Consider the following 25,677-nt stretch of genomic DNA (forward strand, 5'->3'; position numbering starts at 1 on the left):
GATCAATCAGTGAGTCAGCTTTGAGCACCCAGTTATGTACATCAGAAATATTGACTTGATGTATGCAGTAAGCCATCTGGTATGGTATAGCGTGAAAGAATGGAGATAAAAAAATCAAACAGAGTCCTGTCTTTGCTCAAAAGGAGCTTAAAACTTTGATGGCTTAAATAATCTAATTTAGCTGTGATGTCTTTCTTCCAAGATTTCAGAATAGCTAAGTGGGCACGGGCTTTGAGTGAGGGAAAACCAAGCTCTGCCCCCATCAGGGCTGTACCTTGACAGCTGTCAGAAGATTGTCAGCTCGCTGTCAAGGTAGCTGGGGCCCAGCTGCACCTTCTTCCTCTGACCAGGTTAGGGCCAGCTGCAAGCCCTCTGACTGAGGGCTGCTCCACCCAGCTCTGTGTATTTTAGGAGGACCTTGCCTCAAGGTCTTTCCTGGGTGCAACACCTGCGTTCTCTGCCTGTCTTCCCAGACAACTCCTTGTTCTGGTTCACTATGGCAAAGCTCTGCCTGACTCTGGATGACACACCTGGCTCCAGAGTCTTGGCTTTGGTTCCTGACTTTCTCTAGACCTACGGCTTGTCTTCTGACTTTGTCCGTGGTTCCTGATCATGGTTTAGCCTTGAGTGTTTCTCTGGCTCTCGACCCCAGCTTGGCTTGACTCTGCTCCCTACCCTGCTTGCTCTATGAACTGTATGACCTGTCTCTTGACCTGGACTGGACTCTGAACTTTGGCCTCGCCCTCCTGCCTCAACACAACCACCCGGCCAAGAAGGTGCGGCCCGGCAAAGCAGCACAGGCTAGTGTGTCACTTTGTGCCTCTTCCCCAAGGAAGAGCAGTTTCTGCTCTCATATGAGGTCTTCTTGTTGTACAAGGTTTGGTGAAGGAACGTATCCCAAAAGACAAGCCCACATTTACCATGCGGTGGGCGCCCAAGAAGAAATGCAGCCAAAGGTGGGTTCCTGCAAACAGCTCTATAGAATACCTTTGTAAATATGTAGGTTGCTTCTTGCTTCATTTTTTTTTTTACCTATACACACAAATCAACGTGTCTGTTTTGGTTTGGGGTTTGCTTTCCCAGAGATTATCTTCTTGTGCATAGTGGCTCTTGGGCACCCTGGAATGTGGATGTTAAATGTAAAGGCCTGTGAGGTCCGTCTGAACGAGTAGCGTCGCTTATGCTAAAAGATAAGGCTGTGGGACTCTCCGGGTTCAGTTTTCACAGCACTGAGAGGCTTCGGCTTCCCAGGCTGCTTGTCTTGAGCTAACGTTTTGGAAAATTTTAGCAAATCTGGAACCAGAGTTTCTGCAACCAGAGTTGAGCCGTGTTTGTAATATCACCTTGGCTGGGGATGACTGAAGTTTTCATTAGTGCCGGAGATCAGACCAAGCCTGGAACCCAGGGTACCAGAATGTAAGTGTCTTTGGATTTCTAATTCAGGGGGCGATATGCAGCCACAAAGTAGCTGCCTCAAAATGGCTGCTGCAAGAGGCAGAGACGGCCAGAAAATGGCTGCCACAAGTTACCTTCAATGACACAGTTAAGATCCTTGTGCTGTGGTGGCAGCTGTAGGCAAAGTAACATCTTTAGAAATCTATAGAACCAAATCTCCAAGAGCCCTCAGAAGCTTTATGGGACAAAAGCCCCACCCACTTCCTAATACCACTTGGGGGGCACCGGAAAAGGTGTTAGAGGGCACCATGATGCCTTTGCAGTAGCCAGAAGGCTTGTGCACAAGTGGATGGAAGAAAGCAGTGCACATTGGAGCCTGGCGTGGCTCTAGGGGTCTGCCTGCAGCCACCGCTAAATCCAGCATAGTTCCTGACACCATCACGACAGGTGTAGCTTCCCCACCTCAGCAACAGAGCGAAGGTGTATGCATTGCCTGCACAGGCAGCATATTTATTTTGGGGAGGGGATTTAAACCTCTTAGTGTAATTTGTTAAGGCTTTCAGATTTGTCTGCAAAGCTGGGGAGTCTCCCAAGTTTGCAGACATATTCAGTTGAAATCAGTGTGTGCCCAATCCATGGATTTAAGTGTCCACAAATGAGCCCACGTATGGCTGTTGGAATATAAGATTAAACTCAACAGTTGCATGTTCTGTTTTGGCTGCATGCAGGGAGGATCAGAAGGGCTCTTCTTGCTTTCAGAGGATAACATACCCCTCTCTGACTAAAGCAGCTTTGACTCTTGAAAAATTATTCCCTGAAGATCGTGTTGTTCTCCAGGGTGCTACTGGACTCACATGTAGCCAAAACCTATTTCTGTTGTTCTGCAACCTAAAAGTTCTATTGAGTATTATAGAAACAATCTGTTGCTAGAGGCATGTCTTGCTCATTGTGTTTCTTACTTGTGTTGTCAAGTTGCTTGCCTGTTTTGGTTTAGAACCAAGTGACCTTTTGTCATGACCCTTTCATTCCTATCACATTAGCAGCCTGGTGGGCCATAGGGTTAGAAGGGCAGGTGAGGAACTGGAGGATTGCCATGGAAAATTGTGGGTGACCTTACGCCAGTCACAGGCTCAAAACGCTTTCCACCTAACCTCCCTCACAAGGCTTTTGTGATGGTAAAGTAGAAGGGAGGAGAATAATATATAGTATTTGCTGGCGTATAAGACTACTTTCCCCCCCCTGAAAAACATGTCTCCAAATGGGGGGGTCGTCTTATACACTGGGTGCACTTCAGTTGGGATTGACATAGCTGCCCATAGTACTGTATTTTGAGTGGAAATGTTGGGGGGTCGTCTTATATGCCCAGTCGTCTTATACGTCGGCAAATACGGTAGTTGTTTTGGATTCCCATTGGGGAGGGGGGGTATAAAGATGTAGACAAATGCACAGCCTTCTCTTTTTCTTCAAGCAGAGGTTGGATACACACTTTTCTTGGATGCTTTAGGATGCTTAGGGCTAGTCCTGCGTTGAGCAGGGGGTTGGACTAGATGGCCTATATGGCCCCTTCCAACTCTATGATTCATAATGGGCTATATGTTCTGCAACGGAAGTTGTAACCATGACAGTTAAAGCCAAATGTGCTGGGCAATCTTGAACTTCTGCTGCTTGGGGAATTAGGAACCCTTATTCCATGCTGATACGGTTATTGCTGTTCAGCGGTGTGTCTTGGCTTTGTCCATATTTGCCTAACTGTGACTGTGGAGATAATCGAGACAGAGTGTTTACACAGGGAGCCGGGGTAAAGTAGCAGTATGCCAGTCTGAGAAGATTTTCATTGCTAGCAGAAGTGCCAGAGTGGGCTCCTCCTTGGGTACAGCGCTGGGAGAACGGAAGACCCTTGTGCTGTGGGTGCCAGACATCTTAATGACGGGGATGTCTGTCTTGGCATTTGTCTCATCCAATCCAGGCCTTGAAAATGAAAGTGATATATTGACCAATAGCCAATGGGGAAATTGCAGTGGTCCAGTGTGTGTTTAAAGGTCGTCACCCCCTGAACTAGGACAGGCCCCTGAGGGAAAACATCTGGTCCCTTTAATGAACAGCCACGGAGCAGAGAGATTGTGGAGGGTGAATAGCATCTGAATGAACCATTCTTGGCAGCAGATCACTTGAGGGAACCCACTGCTCCCTTCTCCAGTGATCCTCTGAAAAAACAAGCCGAGGTTATGGTGTGGCCCATTCTAAGGAGGGATGAGCCAAATCTTCTGCTTTAGTGGTGTCTTCCCACACTCTCGTTTCATCCAAAAATACCAGTCTCATTCAGCAGGAAACTCCCCCACTCCTTCACAGATATACTATCAGGTTCTGCGTCTCTGGGCTCATTTTGAGCCTCAGCAGAAATGGTCTATCTGCAGTTCTGGGGACAATCTCTGGGTCATGGCTAAGCAGTGGTCTCTGGAGCCTAGAGCTGGTTTTTGTATCTGGGGGGGAAGACTGCAAAATGTCATTTTTTTTATTTTTAGTTCTATCTTCTGCAAATAATTGTTTGGGGAAGACCAACCAAAGGGGAACATGTCATAGTCCAGTTTAAGAAAGTGGAGGGTCAAGAAAGCTTAGCCAAGGGCAAGATTTCCACAGAGTTTATATCCGCGATATCAGATTAAAGATCACATTTCAAAAAAGAATAAGAGAAGCTTGGGATGGTTTCTATAAACGGTAGCTAACTAGAGTAATGGTACCAACATAGGACAGTTTTATTTTATTAAGCACAACAACTTATGACATGCACCATTCCCAGACCCATTCTATAGTCTGTAACCGCAGTCAGTTTGTGCAGCCTGATCAATACTTGAATGTAGTTTTAAAAGAAGGGAGAGACCCCCACCCTTCTTTTGCTTAAATGGTATTTCCCCTTCCCCTTCCTATCCTGGGTGACTTCACAGGAGAGCAAGTTGAAGAAGAGTTGGTTTTTATACTTTCTTTGAATACGATAAACATTTATTTGAAAAGGGCTTGCATGGCCACAACATCATGTACTTCATCAGCGACAGAACCTTTTTATTTGCACATGTGCAGTAACGTTATAACTCCATAACGTCGTAAAAAACTGGATGTATCATGGGGAACAGCACGGTTGCTGCCATTTCAAAGGCTCCCTGCTCCTCCTTAGTTACCAGCTAAGAAAATAGCCGATGAAGATTCCTACAAAATCATGAAAATAGTATTCCTTTTGCATTTATCAGACTGGAGACACCCATTCATAATAGTGCTGTTTAATAAGGCTGAAGCAAGCTAAATGCGCCTTCATGTATTTTGTCAGCAACAGAACCTCCCTTTTTTGCATATGGCATCATAACACTGTAAAAAAAAAGAAAAGAAAACGCACTGGTAGCTATAGGGGAAGAGGGGGGAAATGAAGAAACAAAGAAGCACGTGGGGTCAAAGCCTGCCCACCCGGGGCCGGGGGGAGAAAAGAAGGAAAGGAACTTCATGGATGGGTAATTGTACAGAGAAGGCTACATACCTTTTTATGCCAATGTTATAATGTTGCTATGTATCATAATTAAAAAATTGCATCTTAAGATTATGCTTTAAAAATGAGTGGATTGTTCACTCAACATTGATGAGACAAAAGCGCAGTGGGAAACAATATTCAACAACAGGAATTCCTCACTGGAAAACTTCAAGTTCAGATCCAAAAGGGAAAAGAATAGCAGAAAAAGTGGATTTGGAAAATGTGGGGTCAGGGGGCACTAAATTTGTATCTACTCTTGGGGAGGCAAAATGTTGTGCAGGAAGTTTTACAGACTTCAGTTATTTGAGAATGTCGATGTGGAGGTTTGCAGTTGTCCAGAAATGGTCTAGCTCAGATGGACCTAAAAGGGAATTAGACAATTTCACAAAGGTCTGAATCCATCAGCCATAATGGCTTGACTGAACCTCCATGTCTTACCTCACTCTGACTCACCAAGTGGCTTACAATCGCCATGCCTTCTATTCCCACCGTGTGAGGTAGGTGAGGTCACCCAGCAGGCTTTATGGGGAGGAAAAATGGGGAATCCAACCTGGTTCTCTAGGTTAAAGGCTGCCACACTTAACCTCGACACTCTGTTGGACTGCATGAGGCTTTGGGCTGATTCAACACGGCTGCTCCTGTATTCTTAATGCCTTTCAGCAGAAGCCGTGTACGTGCTCAGGACAGAATGGCTGGCAGATGTGAATGCATGTGCGTGGCCCCCATAATACCCCATATAACATCAAAAAGGGAAGGGGAGTGTATAAGCATCTAGGCAAGTATATCACTTGATTTCTAGTTTCAAATCCAGGAACAACTCAGGTAACAGCACGATTTTGTGGTTTGAGCTTTTGAGAGTCAAAACTCTCTCCATCAAACACAAGTAGGATATAAAGGGAGTTTTAACTCTCAAAAGCTCATGCCCTGAAAGTCTTGCCAGTCTCTGAAGTGCTACTGGACTTGAAACTAACTTTCCTCCTACAGACCAAAACAGCTGGTCTCTGAAACCATCTTCATGGGAGACACTTGATTCACATCACTTTGATGTGTAACCAAGCTGGTTTGAAAAGCACTACTTTTAGATGTTTTGAGAATTTTGTTTGGATAGTGAAGAAGAGCAGCTGGCTTTTATACTCCACTTTTTTCTATCTTAAGGAGTCTCAAAGCAGCTGGCAATCACCTTTCCCTTTGTCTCCCCACAACAGATACCCTGTGAGGCAGATGGGGCTGAAAGAGCTCTGAGAGAACTGAGACTGGCCCAAGGTCACACAGCAGGCTGCATGTAGAAGAGTGGGGAATCAAACCTGGTTGTCCAAATTAGAGTCTGCCTCCCCTAACAGCTACACCACGCTAGAAGATCAGCTATGGCCCATTCACACATGTAAACTAGCATTATGTGTGGATGTCTTTTATTTATATATTTATCATCCGCTTTTCTCCCTGTGGAGGAACCAAAGTGGCTTACAACATAATTCTACTCACCTCCATTTTATCCTCAAAACAACCCTGGGAATTAAGTCAGGCTACTGCCCCAAGCTCTCCCAATGAGTTCCCAGGGCAAAGTGGGAGGGAACGACACAGATCTCACAGATCTTCTCCCAAGATTCCAGCCGCTACACCACCATGGCTCTCATACTCTGAAAATCCTGCTCTCTAAGGTGCTACTGAACTGTGATCTTACCTATTCTCATGCATCTGTGGACTGGCTCTCTCTCACAAGGTTTACAGGGTCATGAATAAATGGGAAGCAGGCAAAAGGGAACCAGGGTGAAAACAGCCATATCAACTTTGCACCGGAGTGATTTTGAAAGGCACTGTGATCTCGTTCAGTGTTGCAGGGCCAATATTACTACTTATCTGAATGTGTTTAGTCTTGGTGTTAATATTTTAGAATGACGTCACAGCGGAAACTGTTACAGTCTGCAGCTGTGCGCTTAAGTGTCTGGCTGATTTGTTTAGGTAGGTATTTAAATTAGTGTGTGTTTTTGGAAGAAATTTCTGCACCAAAGCCAGGCAACCAGACCTGATTTCAAGGTTGTCTGTTTGCCTGTTCAGATTACATACATGCTGGAGTTCTAAGGGTGGGAGGAACAGGCTGATAGCTACTTTTAATAACATATTTTTAATCTACATTTAACAGACCAAGATGCAACCATTTCAGAGAAGGGTCACTGGAGTGTTTCGAAGTGTTCCTCAAGGACACTGTGGTACTGGATCACATCTTGGAGTGCTCCCCGTCCAAACCGTGCTCCAAGGAAATAACACATTTGGTGTCTGGTACAAATTATGCACATTATTTGGCACAAATACATCCAAGCTGTATTTCCCTCTAAAACTTGGCGTTGCCCAAAATGTTCATTCTCTGGCCAGACCCCAGGGTGTTGGGAGAAAAATGAATGTCCAAAAATGACACAGAGCTTGAGGGTTAGCAAGGAGTAGTCATGGAACTTGGAAGAATCCACTTCTCCATTTCACCATGCTGGCTCTCAATAATAATATAGCATCTCACAGGCTAAAGAACTTCACAAATGTTATCTTAATGTAGTCCTTCCAGAAACCTTACAAACAATGGTATTAGTATGATACCTATGCTGTGGACCAGGGTGGGTCCAGTTGAGGTTCTTGACCACAGGAGATGCAATTGGCTGTGCAGATTAAAATACTGCTCTTTCCCAATGTATTTTTAAGGCTAGCCCTCTTTTCCCCAAGGCTCACTCTGTGTGTGAGCTTGATCCCATGCAGCAGCCAATTTTCTGGTTGCTCCCATCAGCCTGCGTCAGAATTCCTAAGGGGCCCCATAGGCTTACAAAGATTGGAAAGCCCTTCTGGTAGATGAATCTTAATCATTTTCTGATGACTCATGGAGATTTTCCTGTTGGTTGGTGCGCCTGTCAATGCCTTGGTTGACCTCTGGAATAAGGTATTACTTGGGTGGTTGACACTATTGCTCACAGGTAGCCTCTTGTTTACTGGAGGAAGTGGGTGATGAAAAGACAAAGGAGGAGACTGAAGCAACGGTGGAGCAAGAGTCGTGATTAATCCAATAAGACATAGCTAAAGCGTGTTTTGAAATATACACCATGGCAGTGATTGCGGTGAGGGAACAATATTTTTCTGTGTCGTCAAAGCGTAGGCCAATGGAGCTATTCCCGGTAGTCAAGAGGCCTTTGGGGATCTGACCTGCGGGAGGAAGTGGCCTGCTCACAGGCTCTTTGTGATGTTTTTGCTCAACAGTTGAAGATAAAATCTCTTGCATCTGTACCAAGTTAGAGTCTACTTTAGTAGTCAAAGGGTCAGCTTGTGGCAGGGTACCGCCTTGTCCACTGTTTGGAATACGTTTCAGTTTATTCCGTCTGAGGACATGAGCAGGATCCTTGAAGGTCTGAGGTTTATCATCTGCTTGTATGACCCTTGCTCCTCCTGGCTACGTAAATCTACTGGAGGGGGAATGGCAGACCGGGTCCAAAAGTAATGAATGCCTCCTTGACCCACACCTAGAGATGGAGGGAGTGTGACTCTATTGATTCTCCTGAACCTTTTAAGCAGATTTCAGTGTCATAAGTCATGGTACCTGTCTGGACCACCTTTTCAAGATGAGACTGGGAATCACCATTCCACATTCCTTCCATGTTGACCTGGAAGGTAGATTACAGAAGTTGGTGTTGGAGGACGGCTGACAAATGCCTTGGTCTCTGGCATCCTACACGGCTCCAGCTCGTCCCTTATGCTTTTAATCATTTATGTGAAACTGCTGTGGGAAATCATTGAGAGATTTCCGCTGAGTTGTTAACAGTGGGTGGATCAGGATTTCTCAACAAGGATGTTGTGAAACCCTGGGGTTTCTTGACAGCCCTGGAAGAGTTTCCCAAATGGGCTGGGAGTTACTTAATTTTTTATATTTAAAATGTGACCATATAGGGTAAGGTGACCAGATTGTCCCACTTTTGGAGGGACATCTGGGAGTACCTGGCAAATTGTACTCACGCTGAAATTTAAAATATATATATTATAATACTATTTTTGCGTTCTATGCGTTCTATGAAACTTTTTGTTGCTCCATATAGACCAAATTTTTAATCAAGAGCCCCCCCAGTCAATGGTGTCCCACTTTACCAATGTGAAAATTTGGTCACCTTAATATAGGGTCAGGTTGCCCCATTTTCCCCCCTCCCAAAATGGCTACTGATGGGCCTGGGGAGGGGGGTGTAAAAGAAAGGGGCCCTGGATGGGCATGTACACAGCTATGCTTCCCAACCATATACTGTACAATTGTACCACTTCTGGGGCTTCTCGAAGACTGAAGAATGTTTCATGGACTTCAACAGTTTTGCCAGTGTTGATTAATTAGCTCACTGCAGCCTTTCCTGGGCAGAAAAGATCTGGCCACTGGTAATATCTAGACTAGATTACTGCAATGCATTCTGTGTGGGGCTGCCCTTGAGAAGTGTTCAGAAATGTCAACTGGTATAAGATGTTGTAGCCATCACGTTGAGTACAGCGGTTTATAAGGGCCCTATCACTCCAGCCTTGGCTTCCCAATTCATTTCCAGGCACAATTTAAGGCACTAATATTGACATTTAAAGCTATTATCTGACTTGAGACCAGCATACCTGAAGGACCACCTATTCCTTAAAAGTGAAGTGTGAACACAGCAAATAATTGTCTGTAAATGTTTGCCCCATACAGACAAATGGACTCCTGAAAACCAGGAGCATAACTGGTGAAAATTTTGTTTGTTACTCTTTATATGCACACGTATATCTATGTACTAGGGGCCAACTCACCAGCAAGGGCAGCTCTCATGCACTAGGGATCTGCAGCCTCCAAGCCTCGGAGGGAAGTGGAAGGACGATGGCGTGGTCAGAGGTGGAAGATGGAAGGCGATTGGCTGGCTGCTGGACAGACAGGCAAGCTGATTGAAGGAGGAGGCACTCAGGGGCAGGACAGCCACCCTGAGTGGGTGTTATGTGCACTTAAGACATAAGACACACTCCTTCTCCAAGGCCTTACCAGAAATATTAAGTGGAACAGATGTGCGAATCAAGTCTAAATATATCATAGAATCATAGAAACATAGAGTTGGAAGGGGCCATACAGACCATCTAGTCCAACCCCCTGCCCAACGCAGGATCAGCCTTAAGCATCCTATATCCAAACAATATAGCTATTGTTTGTTCTAAGAAGTGTACCCCACTTTTTTTACTTCCTGGAGGAGCACGTGAGGCCCTAGATCTTGCAAAGCACAAATAAGCTATTTAAAATTTGAGATGGTGACTGCTATTGATGCTAAAGTCTGCCGAGGTTTTGTACACCCACTCACTTTGTGTATGTCTAAAGACCTGCATGGTGGGTGAACGCCAAAAGCAATGCCAGTCTGAACGTGGAGAGGCAGAAGAAAATGCAGGGAGGCAAGGCTGTATTAGAGTGCCTCTTGCAGACCCCCCCATTGCTAGAGGAGCAAATGACATTCTGTGTTTTTTATTTGCCTTGGAGGCTTTCGGGTAAGCACTAAATAACTCGAGAGTTGCAGCAAAAGCAGTTGAAAGCTCAAGCCTACATTTAATCCTAAAGCCAACTTTCCCCCTGATTCAGACATGCAAGAGGAGAGAGTTTGCTTTCTTCTTCTAGAGCTCCATGTCATTTATAAGGATTTACAAGCTGTCTACAGCGTAGGATGAGCCAGTTTTCGTAGGCAATGAGACACGACTGGCTGGAGCAGGACCAGATTTGAAAGACTTCTAAAAGAGAAGACGTTTAAAATTTTTAATTCGTGTCACAGAATCAAAAGAATGGCTTTGTGGACGGATGCACCGCTGCGTCGGAAGCAGCTTTTCACATTCTAATTATAGAATTAAATTCCGAGTGAATCACCGGCATTAAAGAAAGTTGGTCGGGCGATTTTTAAAATTCCCAGCATTTGTTTTCCTAAGCTAGTTTTTCCTCGTTTGAGAAAATGTCCTAATTGCTCACTCCATTTTATGTTTTCCATGGGCCACTTTGAGATGCTGCGCTTGAGACAATCTTTAATCCCTTTTCATTCTATTTGGGCTTTTAGGCGGGAAGTCTTCGAAGGTGCACGAGAGAACCAGAGTGCCATAGATGCTGGAGTGCGGGACTAGATTTGGCAAGACTGGCTGCCACGGAAGGCCACTGGGCCACTGTTTCAGCCTGATCTACACACAGGGTGGTTTATTGTAAGGATAAATTGTAACAGGAAAGGAAGTATTGTAACCTGCTTTGGACTCCCACACAGGAGAAAAGAGGGGGAATACATAGAGCATAAGGTAAAGGTATCCCCTGTGCAAGCACAGAGTCATGTCTGACCCTTGGGGTGACGCCCTTTAGCGTTTTCTTGGCAGACTCAATACAGGGTGGTTTGCCAGTGCCTTTCCCAGTCATTACCGTTTACCCCCCAGCAAGCTGGGTACTCATTTTACCGATCTCGGAAGGATGGAAGGCTGAGTCAACCTTGAGTCAGCTGCTGGGATTGAACTCCCAGCCTCATGGGCAGAGCTTTCAGACTGCATGTCTGCTGTCTTAACACTGCGCCACAAGAGGCTCTAAAGAGAACATAGGGTAGTGATTAAGAGCAGCAGACTCAAAGTTGGAGAACTGGGTTTGATTCCCCTACTCCTCCACATGCAGCCAGCTGTTTTTGCAGAGCAGTTCTTCTAGAGCTCTCTCAGCTTCATTACCTCACAGGGTGTCTGTTGTGGGAAGAGGAAGGGAAGGTTGTTTGCAAGTCACTTTGGCACTCCTTCAGGTAGTGAAATGTGGAGCATAAAATCCCAGCTCTTCTCTAAATAAATACACATATATGATCACTGATGAATTTGTATGACATAGCAGTAAAATTGTATATCATATCACCAACATGCATGGCGCTTTACAAGCGTCTGCTTATAACTTACAACCTACATTCTATTCACGGGAATAGAATGTAGGTTGTGTTGACCTTGGGCCAGTCACAGACCTGTTACAGCTGTTCTTGCAGAGTAGTTCTATCTCTCTCAGCCTCACCTGCCTCACAGGGTGCCTGTTGTGGGGAGAGGAAGGGAAAGGTATTTGTAAGCCACTGTGGTAGTGAAAAGTGGGGGGGGGGTAAAAACAAATATCTTTTTCTTCTTCTTGACATGTGTTTAAATGTACATGCCAACCATAACTGGAACAGGCAGCAGCTAACCCAGGCTGTCTCAACCACAGTTTTTGAAACCCTGGGGTTACTTGACATCCCTGGAAGGGTTGCCCAAATGGGTAGGAGTTAATTAATTTTCAATGTATTTTTAAAGTTCATTAAATCAGGTATTATGACCATATTTGGTCACATTGAGACATTTCCCCCCTTCCCAAATGGCCAATGATGGGGGACTTCTGGGGAATATGGCGGAGTGACAGAACTGGCATACGGTTCTCCTCATCAGGCAAGGCTAGTCCATCCTTCTGGACGCGGCTTGAAGGAGGGAAGCGCACAAACTTCCCTCCCAAAGATCACCCCCCCCCCCACAGCCGCTGGCATTGGGGGCAGCATTGAAGTAGCGGAGTTTCATTACGAGACCCCACGGGAAATGATTACCTGATTAAAGGGCCAAGACTTCACCTCCCCAACACTTTTTCCTCCAAATGGCCAATGATGGGCCTGGAGGGGGTGGGAAGGGGAGGGGCCCTGAGTGGGTGTGTCCACAGCTCTGCTTCCCAACCATATTCTGCATGATTGCACCACTTCTGGGGTTTCTCAAAGCCTGAGGAATGTTTCAGGGGTTTCTCAAGGCTAAAAAAGGTGGAGAAAGGCGGAGCTAGACACTAGGAAGGGCTTTGTCTCTGTAGTGATTGCAAAGGTCTGCTCTTCCAGTGAGTGACTAAAGAACCACAGAGACGATGGAGAGGCATGTGTGCCCAACTGGTATATATGCACCTTCCAAGGGAAAACGACTAAATAATAATGAAATTTGGCTCATAAAATGGGAAGCAACATAGAAATTAAACACCTTGGTCAGGAAAAACCCCATAAAGCATAACTAAGAATAACTGGGATTTTTTTCCCCTTGTAATCAATTCACACTATGTATCTAGTCATAAATGTGTGGCCATCCTTCACGTGCACAAATTCATCCCTTCCTTTTAATGTGGTGTTCCCTGCGTTCACCATTTGATCTTTCTGGGAGAGGCAGGGCTGGCATCCCAGGAGTGGCAGGGACAGGACTGACTTTTGTTGGGGCTGAGGAGCACAGTGTATAAACACAGAAGATCACAGACTGGACCAGCAGCCCCTTGAGCTCAGAAGAAGTCAAAGGTCATTTTGGAAAAGGGATTTAGCGCCCGTCGTTTGCTTACAGCTTCTGAGAACACAGTAAAAGGAGTACAGAAGAAAGGAAGAGGATATGAATCAGAGGGAGACATGAGTGCATAGATCCCTTCTGTGTGATCTTTAACTTTACAGGACACTTGTCTCTCCCCCTCCTCCTCTGGGCTTAATGATAGCCATAAAAATAAGGATATGTCTATGGCGCCCACTAAGCCTCTAGCCCTGTTAAATGAGTTAATGAGGCCGACTGGCAAGTCCCCTTGAAGCAAGAGGCTTTATTTGTTTACACCTGGACCCCTTCATCCAACTGAAGTAGAGAGAGGCCTCCTTATTTCTCAAAGCATCCTTCCTAAGAATACATAAAGGTGCTCTCTGTGGGCCAGGGTTTGTCCCATCCAGCGCTGCTCTCTGAGGTCTCAGCCAAAGTTTCTTCTCCCCAGTCCTGCTGCCTAGGATTGTTTTTACAGAAGGTGCTGAGCAGTCAGCTTTGAACTTCCTGCACACAAAACATGTGCTCAGGGCTGAGCTATTGCCATGCACCTGCTAATGGTGAGTGACAGCCCTGTGTTAACTGTGAAGGTCCCAGACCAAGTTGTGCTCGCTGCACTTCATGATGCTCAATCCTGTGTCGTCCCCGGCTACCGAAAGCGACTTGAATTTTAAAATGGTCTTGTATAGTTTCCCAAAGTCCCAAAGGCCTTGAGCTTTTGTGAGATTGTAGGGCAAGGAAATGGTAGGGTAGAGGAAAAGTTGCCAAGTGAAGAACGGGCCATCCAGTTGCAACTGGTGACCTCAGGCAAGAGATTGGCAGAAGTGGTTTGTCATTGATTGTTCTCTTGAAGCATTTGGAAGGTTGTCACTTGGAGGAGGACGAGGGGCAGTAGTGGGACTGAACTACATGTAGAACGGTATTGGCTAGATATCAGCAAAAACTTTCCACAGCAAGAGTGGAACTGGCTATCTAAGGTGGTGAGCTCCTTAGGCAGCTGGATAGAGACTTATCCTGGATGCTTTAGGCTGAGCCTGCATTAAGTAGAGGATTGGACTAGATGGTCTGGATGGCCCTTTCCAGCTCTGTGATTCTGTTGTCTTCTTCTGCAATGTAACCCATCTACCTTGGTGAGCTCCCATCCAAGTACCAACCACAACTGACGCCACTTAGCTTCAACAGCCGGCATGGTGTAGAGGTCAAAGAGAGGCAGACTTCAGAGAACCAGGTTTGATCCCTCTCTCCTCTTCCACAAGCAGCCAGCTAGGTGACCTTCGTCTAGTCACAGTTCTCTTACAGCTGTTCTTGCAGAGCAGTTCTCATAGAGGTCTGAGCCCCACCTACCTCACAGGGCGCCTGTTCTGGGTGTTTGTGAGTTGAACTGGGACTCCTTTGGGTAGTGAAAAGCAAGGTGTAAAATACCAGCTCTTATTCTCGCCTCCGAAATCCGATGATCACAGGCCAAACATGGCTATTTGGGCTGCTATACATTTCTATGTGGGCCCTTGACATTGATATGTGGCATTGAGGGGTGCTTCGTTCCAGGCCACCTGAAAGGTCGAAGGGGGTTCATGGTCATCTTTCAGGTATGCTGGACCTACTTAGGGCTGTGTCTGTTGACCCCTTGAAATGGGTCCAGAAAGCAGAGGAAGAAGGGCCTTCTGTCTTTCATTTGATTACACTGCAGCCCTCCCACATGTGAGCAACTTTTGACCACTCTAGTTTCTCATCAGCCCCCATCATCACCGCTGCAGACAGGAATGCCTGCAAATCTAATGCATATATTGCTTGCATTTTCAGCAATCTGAAGGAGTTCTGCTTTTTTCTGATTATCTGCACTATTGTTTTTAAGTTCAGTTTATTGTTTGCCAATAAGCACCAAACTGACAGACTGAAAAGCTGTACTTATTTGTATTGGTTGGTCACTTTAGCACTTCTGATGGGAGCAGAAAAACCGCTACAAAATGCTAGCAACTAAAAACCCATTTGGTTGTTTCGATAGAATCATTCCTCCACCTTGCCGTCTCTGCTGTAATTACTATGCCTGCCCCCAAGTCCAATTTCCTTCCTTACCTCATTCTTTTCCTGTCAGCTGTCAAAAGATTTCCTTTCTCCTGGCTGTTTTAATGACAGGCTTTCCAGACTTGGTTCTGTAAGGAACAAGTGTGCAGAAGAGGACAGTGTTAAGCATGGAAGTGGAAAACCAAGGTTCAGAATCCCAGTCAACAGTGAAGCCTCAAATTGTGAGATACAATAAGATAAACTGACCTTTTGCAGAAAAATCAGGGTGGTGATATAAAAAATAAAAAGAGACATTTTTTTTTAAAAGATGTCTATGTTGCTTCCTGTTTTCCCATAATGTTTACTGAAATACTGGAGAATTCTAGTAAACTTCCAATTTCATTTATCGAAACACAGTCTGTGTGTTCCCTACTCAGTATAATATTAATGCATCTCTAAGTCAATGGTGCTTCACTTTACACAAACTCCTGGTTTAACAGAATGCATGGGCTATTTTCAAGGGCCATTTGAACAAATGATGTTGTCGTGTAATTGCGTGATTAAGGGGAAGCCCAAAAGAAACAGAAACCAAACTTGCATTAGTCATCTGGATTCTGCAAGAGACTTCAATTCTTGGCAACAGAAGCTCACAGAATGCTTCCAGGGACTGTTGGTGTCTTTTCCCTTTCTCTGCACAACCAAGGGCTGGGGGAAGGGGAGGAAGAGGGCTGCACTAAAGCAAATGCAATCACCTGCATGCCTGGCGAAACAGGGTAGCCAAAGTAACAGCTAGCATTGGATCCTGTCTCTTTAAATTTCTTGTAACGCCAGCTGCAGCTGGGCCTGAATCAGATCAGGTTCCTACAGATCAGAGCAGATCAGGTTTCCTTTCCTGATGTCAGTATTCCCCTATCCAAATGGCTATTTGCTCTTCTAGAGAAAACTTACAGGTACTGCAATAGCCCTTGTTGGGATGACACAAACTATCACATCAGATCTCAGAAGCTAAGCAGGATTAGTCTTGGTAAGGACATGCATGGATGGGAGGCCACAAACAATGTCAAGGGTTGCGATGCAGAGGGAGGCAATGGTGCCCTGAAAACCCCATGAGAGGTAGTCATGGGTCAGCTGCAAGTTGACCGCACTGTAACAGAAAAGGTGGTGTTTATAGCAGGAGGATAAAGAAAGGAAGGATTTAAACCCCTCGTACCACAGCTGTGTTCCCGATATGTAAATTCGAAGCTGCATTATATGGAGCCAGGCTATTGGTTCATCTAGCTCAGTGTAGTCTGTTCTGATTGGCAGGGCTCATTGCATTCTCAAGCAAAGGGCTTTCCCGGCCTTAGAGCTTGAGATCTTTTACCTGGTCGTTCTAAGTATTAACAGAATGAATATGAGCCCTTTTAATTTTCATATCCATAACAAGAAAAGTCTCTTGGCTTCTGTTCCAAAAGTAATGCCATCATCAAATGGCTTCTCCATACAATTTAACTCAGCGGAAATTTTTTCCCTGGGAGGGGGGGTCGATTAAAGAATGCCAACCTACCACCATGTAACCTCAATGTCTCATCACTCATGTTTCCCAGAATTCAGGCCGAGACAGTCATGATGCAGCATTGTCTAAGAAACTTTGTTTAACTGATAGCGGATGTGAGGTTTTCTTGACGGTTAATGGTTATGCCTAAGGCTTGGAAATCCCCATTAGCAACATACAAATTATACAGCGGGTAAAACCTGTAAGCAATACAGTCCATCTTTTCTTTCAACTCCATCCCAGCACTCGGGATAGAAATGTTCTGCCTGTGCAACGCTCAGCACCCATGAAATGGGTGAAGGACCAGAAATTCTATATATTCCTAAGTGAGACCCATCTTCAATGGGTATTGTCTGCAATGAAGAATGTGTCAGCTCTCATGCACAAACTCCGGAAATGGGTAGACTATGAGGACCAATAATGACTGAAGAGTGCCCATGAAACCACCAACAGTGTGGCGATTTATAAGTGGTCTCCATTATGGGGATGGATAGACCATTATGGCCAATGGGAAAAGCATTGATGAACTGACATGATGAACAGCCATCCCCAAGCTGAGACTATCCCAGTCCTACGCAAGGGACAATCCCAAGTCTGTGCATAGCAGGAATGAGACTGTGGTCCCAGCCATATGAATAGTCAGCATGCGCCTCCTTTTTCTCCTTTCTTCCCATTTTTCCAGAGAATTCTAAGCCATTCTCAATCGTTTCTCTCCGTTCCCTACACAAGGGAGCAAGAGAACCTGTGGAAGACGTACTAAAAAGCGGGGGTACACAAGATCAACTGTCTCTCTCTACAACATGCGCATCTTGCTCAGTGGTGGCCCAACTGTGGCTCCCTCAATGTCCATGGACTACAATTACCATGAGCCCTTGCCAGCTGACTGGGGCTCATGGTAATTGTTGTCTATGGACATCTGGAGAGCCATAGTTTGGCCACCCGTGCCATAGATGTTGGGTGGTTTGATGATATTTGAAGCACGGTGGAGGTGTTTGGGCTAGAATGTTCTATCAGTCTGATGGCAGAAGGCAGTTCTTGGCTGAGCACAAGATAATTAATTCTTTCAAGATGATGGGTATTACAGAATGGGGAGGGTGGGGAAATGAGCACGGATATGATACACACTCTTTGGAACTAGGAATCACCTCCAATTATGAGTATGGTCATAGAATCATAGAGTTTGGAGGGGCCATACAGGCCATCTAGTCCAACCCCCTGCTCAACGCAGGATCAGCCCAGAGCATCCTAAAGCATCCAAGAAAAGTGTGTATCCAACCTTTGCTTGAAGACTGCCAGTGAGGCAACCTATTCCACTGCTGAACTACTCTGACTGTGAAATTTTTTTTCCTGATATCTAGCCTATATCGTTGTACTATGATGATGAGCCTGCAAAGATTCTCTGAAGTCTTTTAATGGGAGTTTTAATGGGGCTTTAAACCACTGTGACCCGCCACGAGCTGGTTAGGGAGTGGTGGGAAATAAATATAAATATATAAATATAAATATAAATATAATCTTTTTCCATTCCTCAGCCTGCTCAACTCTTCCGGCTCCCCTGTCTAGGGAGTAAAAAAATCAATACATTCCTGAAAATTATCTGATGCGGTGAACTTCTTTAAACCTTCTGCTGCCAGCCATGGAGCTTGCAGGGACCGTCTCTATCATTAGTCGATTGCATTCCAAACCCAGGTCACAAGACAAGCTCATTCTCTCCCCGGTTCTGTTGTTTGCTGGTTTTGCTTTTTAACCGAATGGGATTAGTGCTGAGTTTTTGATGTTGCTTAGGTAATCATTTCAGCAAAACCCTGCTTAGTGTACTGGATGGCCTCGGGGCATCAGCTGCCTCTACTTTCTCCCAGTTTCATCAAGAGTCTGAAATCAAGACATACTTTAGTGGGGCTCTGTCAGAGAGGGAATATGTATGTTTTCAATGAAGTGGTAGATTCAGACTAGCATCTTCAGCCTGCTGCATATGCATGGACACCTAGCAGGAGGCCATGATGTAGCTGTCATGCAGGGCAGCACAGTAGCATTAACATCCCGAACAGGAGAAATACCCCCAGCAATCTCATGATGAAAGGTTACTAAATTCTGGCATTGACTTGGCTGGCTGTCTAGCTGGCCGCAATGCTTTCAGGGTGACATGCCCTCTTGTCCCTCAACTTTTCCCTGAGCAGCTACTTGCTGTAGCATTACATTAGCAAACATGGCTGTCGGTAGAGCTTGGCTTACAGAATGTTGCAGGTTCAGTTCCTGGTGTCTCCAGGTAAGGACCAAGAAGGATGGGATGCAAAAGTCCTGCACCTGAGACCCTGGGAAGCCACTGCTAGTCTGACTTTGATAGACCAGTGGTTTGGTGCAGCATGCAGCAGCTTCATGTATGTCCATGTGCCGGTGTAGAATTTATTGCAAATGTTATTGGCTGGTATGCAATACTATTGCAATTTCACAGTTCATGGCTTGTAGAGCTCTGCTTGGGTCCTGGCTTACACTAGGGTAGTGTTTAAATTAGTTGAAGCAGCCCTGGGAAAACTAGCCTGCTTGCAGTCATACCAGAAAGCGTAATGGAGTAACAGAGTACATTATCATTCTGCTATTTAGTGTTGAAGTTAAAATCTTTTAAATTTTAGTGACATTTAGCAGCCTACCATTAATCTAAAGTTTCCCTTATGGGTGCTTTTCTAAGTTTTCCTTGGCAATTTTCCAGGGGTCTTTTGTGGCATGACTCTTATCATTGGATCGTTCTCCTATACCTTTCCTAGCTTTAGACTACAGGAACGGCTTCTTTGCCCGTTCTTAGATATCAGGAGTCATTGTCCTTTTCCTCTTCTTTCTGTAATCTTTTAAAAATATCTGCAGGCTCTCTTTGCCTTCCGATTACCTAACCACACTCTTGTTCCCTCACTTGTAACATAAACAAAGCAAAACACTTGGGAAGTGCAAAGGGAAAAAATTACCAGCATTCTATGATTGTGTGAACAAATTGCTCCATCTTGTACACTTAACAGCCTGTGCTGTTAGACTGCCTGAAGCCATGATTTATTAATGCAAAATTATCGTATAAATGGCCGTAATGCAATGTAAGACCTTTTCATGTTACAATCACATGTGCAGGAAGCCTACCAACGACAGGTAATGGGAGTATGAGCTACATATGATCCTCTCAATGTGTGTGGTTGCCATGTTTTGTGAAAACATACAACAGAGATATATCCCACATGGATATCGCTTCAGCATGCGCAAGCTGACAAATGGGTTTATGTTCACCTGTAGTGAGTCTTATGGTTTACTGTTACTGTTGTAGCCATAGTCCATAACAACACAGCGTATACACCAACATATAACAGTGTGCCACAAAAGAAAAGTTACAACATTTTTGCATAACAGGATAAAACTTGAAAAGTTTAAAACTAAGATGTAAATGCAAGAATGCAAAAAAAAAAAAAATCCGTAACATGAAGTTACAATTTAGCTAGAATTCTTGCAGAATTAGCAGATCTTCCTTCAATTTATTATAGATAAAAAGATAAAAGCAGCCAATTTGCGGGTAATAGAAAGACAAGAAAAAAGGAGTATATTCCTCATCAAAAATTTACAAGAAGTTGACTCAGCAATTTGTTTCAAATGGACCCACTAAAGGATCAATGTAGAATTGGAGAGCGCAGAGTCTTCCACCTGATTAAGACCACAAGTACAAAGGTCCTACTCCACAGGTGTGTATTTTTTTTTAATTGTAGTGAGGCTGTATGTGCATATGAATACACACATTGTCCCTGTCCACACAAGATGGTGACCGCATGAATTGAGAGGCTTGTGGGTAGCACACACTTGGGGGGCTTCTAGTATAGAAGGCTGCCATGTTTGAAAAGGTCTATAATTCATATGGAATTCTCCAAATCTGATAGATAAAAATACGCAATTGGTCGCCCTGGATCAAATCGATGCTTTAGGATGCTTAGGGCTAATCCTGCGTTGAGCAGGGGGTTGGACTAGATGGCCTGTATGGCCCCTTCCAACTCTATGATTCTGTGATTCTGTGAATCCCATAAGCATACTAACACAATTGTCAATTCCAGCACATACATGACTGTCAATTCTAGCATTAGTGATTGCAGGAACAAATTGCTCCACAGGCACTAACAGCCCTTTGCTATTACTCTGGCTGAAGAGGAAATAGATGAAAGGCAATGTAAGGCACATGCCAAGTACCTGATGCCCCACAATCAGTACACACAAGAGCAGATTGGCTGAGCACCATCTTTGATATCTGGGGTGAGAGGAGAGTCTTGAAGCTTAGGAGTCCCCTCTCTTCTCCAGGCAGCACTTAGGCAAAACTTGTTGCTAAGCAGGATGGAAAATTATCTTTCCACCTCTGTAGTTCATCGGAACAGGTTTCAGGACAGGGTGGTACTACTTTTTTAACAGCTATGTATAGCTCGGGCTAGCCCGATCTCGCCAGAGCCCGTAAGTTAAGCAGGGTTGGCCCTAGATGGCGGACCACCAAGGAAGTCCAGGATTATGACACAGATACATGAATTGGTAAAGACCACCTTTGTTCATCTCTTGCTTTGAAAATCCCATGAGGGGTCACCATAAGTCAGCTGTGACTCAGTGCTTTAAAAAAGGGAGAATTTTAGCAAGTGCAGGCTTCTCGGCTTGAAATATGTGCATATACATGGGTGTTTTTACTAAAATTCTCCCTCCGCAGCCTTTAAAAGGGCAAAGACATTTGACAGTCCTCAGCTGGTTTGCATCATGTTAGCGAACATAACTCCTGTCTCATGGGCCTGGGAGCTGAAGTGTTAAATTTCTGCAGACATGCATGGAGCCCAACATCCCATCTCATAAAACACATTTACCTTGGGGTGAGAAAACCTGGCACCAAGCGCTCCCTCCAGCCAGTACCGATGCTGAGGCAATGCTTCCCTCTAATTAGCTGGTATTTACTATAATAGCTATTATGTTTCTGGCTATAAAGTCCTGAGGACAATGGCTCCCTTTTTCTTGCTGAAGTTTGGAGGGGGATGCAAAAAAAAAAGGGGGGGGGTCCAGGTTACTATTTTTTCCCAGACACACCCCTCTTCTTCCATATCTTGCAGATCAGAAGTACTGCTGAAGAGGGCAATGACAGAAAATGTGATTAGATTACAAATGCCGATGAGAAAAGCCCTTTCTTTCCATATTTTATTATACAGCTAGTATTGAGATTTACCTATGTCTGAAAACATCAGAATGGATGTTTTGTTTCTTGAACAGTGGCTCTGGGCTATTAGAATCCAAAAGGTTTCTTTTTTTTTGGGGGGGGGGTGATGGTGGTGGAAAATATGTTAAAGTTAGTGTGAATATTGGTGCAAACTGGGGAGTCGGGTGATTCTAGTAAGCCGAATACGTCCCAGTTATAGCTATAGGCAATGTATGTGTTTCGTTTTGCATTTCAATAGCAGAAATCAGGCTAAAATTCAGAGCAAGAAAGATTTAGGTTTTACAGTACTGGTCATAGAATCATAGAACTGGAAGGGATCTCCAGAGTCATCTAGTCCAAACTCCTGCAGAATACAGGAAATTCAGAACTACCTGTCAACCCCCAATTCCATGCCCAGGGGATGCCCCCCCCCCCAATAAAAACCAGAATCCCTGGCCAGTCTGGTCTGGAGGAAATTCACCTTTCGACCCCTAAGTGACAATCGGCATTTCGTTGGGTGTGCCCACCCACTTACAATCCACCTAAATTAGGAATCATCAAGAGTTTAACATAGTCTTATATTTGGGCAGGTGGCCTTGTTGGTCTGAAGAAACAGAACAAAGTTTGAGTCCAGTGGTAACTTTTAAGACCAACCAAATTTAATTCTGGGCATAAGCATGCACATGAAGGCTTATACCCAGAATTAAACCTGGTTGGTCTTAAAGGTGCCATTGGGACTTTGTCCTATAGTTATATATGCACATGCTGCCATGTACAAGGGGCCTTTGGTAAAATCCATTACATACCAGGCCACTATCTCATGGGTGCTAAAAAAGTCACAGTGATGCAAGGAGTAAAATAAGGTATGCTTCTTATTTATTTTATTTGCTTCAATTATTTGCTTCAATTATACCCCACCATTCTCCTTAAGAGACCCAACGTAGTTTGCATTGTTCTTCTGTCCTCCATTTTATGGTTACAACAGCAACTTGTTGTAGGCTAGGCCCAAGAGTGTGTGACTTCCCCAGGATCACCCAGCAAGCTTCTATGTCTGGTCGGGGATTTGAACCCAGCAGTTCTCTGATCCTAGTCTGACACTCTAACCCAGGGGTAATCAAATTGCGGCCCTCCTGATATCCATGGACTACAATTCCCATGAGCCCCTACCAGCGAATGCGGGCAGTGGCTCATGAGAATTGTAGTCCATGGACCTCTGGAGGGCCACAGTTTTACTACCCCTGCTCTAACCACTATAGCACACTAACTCTATAACCTGCTCTGCCCTTAGCTCCTAGTTACTGCAGTACCCACCTGCATACCCTTCCCCTCGTTCTTTTCTTCCTTAGCATATTGTCATCCCCTACTAAAACAGTCCGGCAAAAAAATCCACATAAACAGTGCATCATAATGAAAGTTTTTTATTTTACAAATCTGCATTGTTGATACAATTAATTACCATTTCACTGGGAGAACCAGAATTATGAGAATTGTCTCTGTCTCCAAACCGTAATTTTATAAACCTCCATCCCCTGCGCTCCAAATTTAGCTTTTGTTCAAAGGATAGTACGCCAATGGTCCCATTCCTTGCTCTGTGATGTTATTTTATGAGATGGAGCAAACAGAACCCGCAAAGCAATAATGTAGTATTATGATGCTTGCTGTTTCATATGTGACACACTCCTTGACTTAGATTAGGCTCAATCTCAAAGTTCAAAGTTTATCCTGAAAACCTTGGCAAAAAAAAAAAGCCCCCCAAAACTTTAAAAAAAACCCCAAATTTATATTCAGAATGTCAAAAGGTCTGAGAAACCGACAAAGGTACAATTTACCAAACAATTCCAGCACAATTAAGGAGCAAGTAATTTTATTTACAACACTCACTAAACACATCCTTAACACTATTTCGCTCCCTTATATTTTTGGGAAACAGCCTCCTGGGAGGAGACTGTCTGGGGCCCTGTCTGTCCAGGTCCACCCTGATTGGCCCTCCAGCTCCCACCCTCCCTCCTTGCCTGCTAGAAGCCTGGTGGCTGCGGCCTCCATTGTCGCCCACGAGTAGAGAGGCAGCAACAGGGCTTTGTGGTCCGCAGGTATGCTCCTGTTGGGAGGGAGCCAGGGGGGAGTTTGGAGCCTCCCTGCAGGCTGCAAAGCCGTGTTGCTGCCGGTGGGGGTGGGCTTTCCACTCCCTGTAGCTTGCTTTGCGGGCAGAGCCGGATTTTCCTATAGGCTAAGTAGGCTTCAGCCTAGGGCCTTAAGATCAAGAGGGGCCTATATTCCAAATTTTTTATAAAGGTTAGTACCAATCACAACATGTTTCATTTAACATATTGATATATATCACAGTAATGATGTGTTTTATTATCTCTCATGTAATTTACAAACTTAAAAATGGGAGGTGAAAGGGCCACATAAGGGGAATAGCCTAGGGCCTCTTTTCATGTAAATCCGGCCCCGTTTGCGGGCCAAAGGGAGCCGTGGCCACCCTCTCACGCCCTCCTGCCTGCCGCCCCTTTCAAAGCCCCTTTTTAAAATGGGCTTTGATACTAGTTTTAAAAATAAACTAAAAGAGTTAACATCAAGAAAACAAAGATCATGGCATCCGGCCCTCTCAATTCCTGGCAAATAGAAGGGGAAGAAATGGAGATAGTGACAGATTTTATTTTCCTGGGCTCCAAGATCACTGCAGATGGGGACTGCAGCAAAGAAATTAAAAGACGCTTGCTCCTGGGGAGGAAAGCTATGGCAAATCTAGACAGCATCCTAAAAAGCAGAGACATCACCCTGCCAACAAAAGTGCGTTTAGTCAAGGCTATGGTCTTCCCAGTTGCAATGTATGGCTGCGAAAGTTGGACCATAAGGAAGGCCGAGCGTCAAAGAATTGAGGCTTTTGAACTCTGGTGCTGGAGAAGACTCTTGCGAGTCCCTTGGACTGCAAGGCGAACAAACCAGTCAGTCCTAGAGGAGATCAGCCCTGACTGCTCTTTAGAAGGCCAGATCCTGAAGATGAAACTCAAATATTTTGGCCACCTCATGAGAAGGAAGGACTCCCTGGAGAAGAGCCTAATGCTGGGAGAGATCGAGGGCAAAAGAAGAAGGGGACGACAGAGAATGAGGTGGATGGATGGAGTCACTGAAGCAGTAGGTGCAAACTTAAATGGACTCCGGGGAATGGTAGAGGACAGGAAGGCCTGGAGGATCATTGTCCATGGGGTCGCGATGGGTCGGACACGACTTCGCACATAACAACAACAACAAAAGAGTTAGGAATAGATTTTAGCTGCAAATCATAAACTAATTAAAATCTGTAATTCCAGTTGTTACACTAGCAATGGCATGAAAACCTGCCAGCACAATTAGAACGCCCCGGTGCCTCAGGAGTCTGAGATCACTTAGAAAGGTATTCCCCTGGAATGGAGTTGGCATGATGACAAGCATTCTGTTTCCAGCTTATAACAAGGTTAAGAGAGAACAACATCTGCATTTAAATGTAAGAAAGTGATCCTTTAAAAGAAGGCTTTATTTGCAGTACAGTTATGACCTCATCTAGGGCGGGTCGCACCTGTACCATCAACAACATCATCTTTAAAAAGAACCCTTAACAACGAAAGTAAGACCCTTGGTGACCATGTAAGCCATTCAAAAGTCAGTATGAACAACACCAATCTCTTTGGAAAGTTTCTTATACTTTCAGCACTGAATTTTGGAGGGGGGAAACAGGTAAAGGAAACATACATATATTTCACAGAGGCATTTCAATTA

General features: G+C 44.8%; 1 long non-coding RNA gene across 2 annotated transcripts in view; it reads right to left on the reverse strand.

The window, feature by feature from the left end:
* The window catches only part of LOC143838554 (uncharacterized), a 36,070-nt gene that overhangs the window by 2,263 nt on the left and 8,130 nt on the right, over window positions 1-25,677 (reverse strand). Inside the window, exons 2-3 of one of the 2 annotated variants that reach the window (XR_013231417.1) lie at window positions 15,275-15,351; window positions 4,482-4,752 (exon numbers count right to left, since the gene is read on the reverse strand). This is a non-coding gene — a long non-coding RNA (uncharacterized LOC143838554). Of the gene's footprint in view, window positions 1-4,481; window positions 4,753-15,274; window positions 15,352-25,677 lie in introns of those variants that run through there. The other variant, XR_013231418.1, reaches the window with a different exon arrangement.

This window comes from Paroedura picta, chromosome 5, assembly GCF_049243985.1.
Source record: "Paroedura picta isolate Pp20150507F chromosome 5, Ppicta_v3.0, whole genome shotgun sequence".
NCBI classification, from domain to species: domain Eukaryota; kingdom Metazoa; phylum Chordata; class Lepidosauria; order Squamata; family Gekkonidae; genus Paroedura; species Paroedura picta.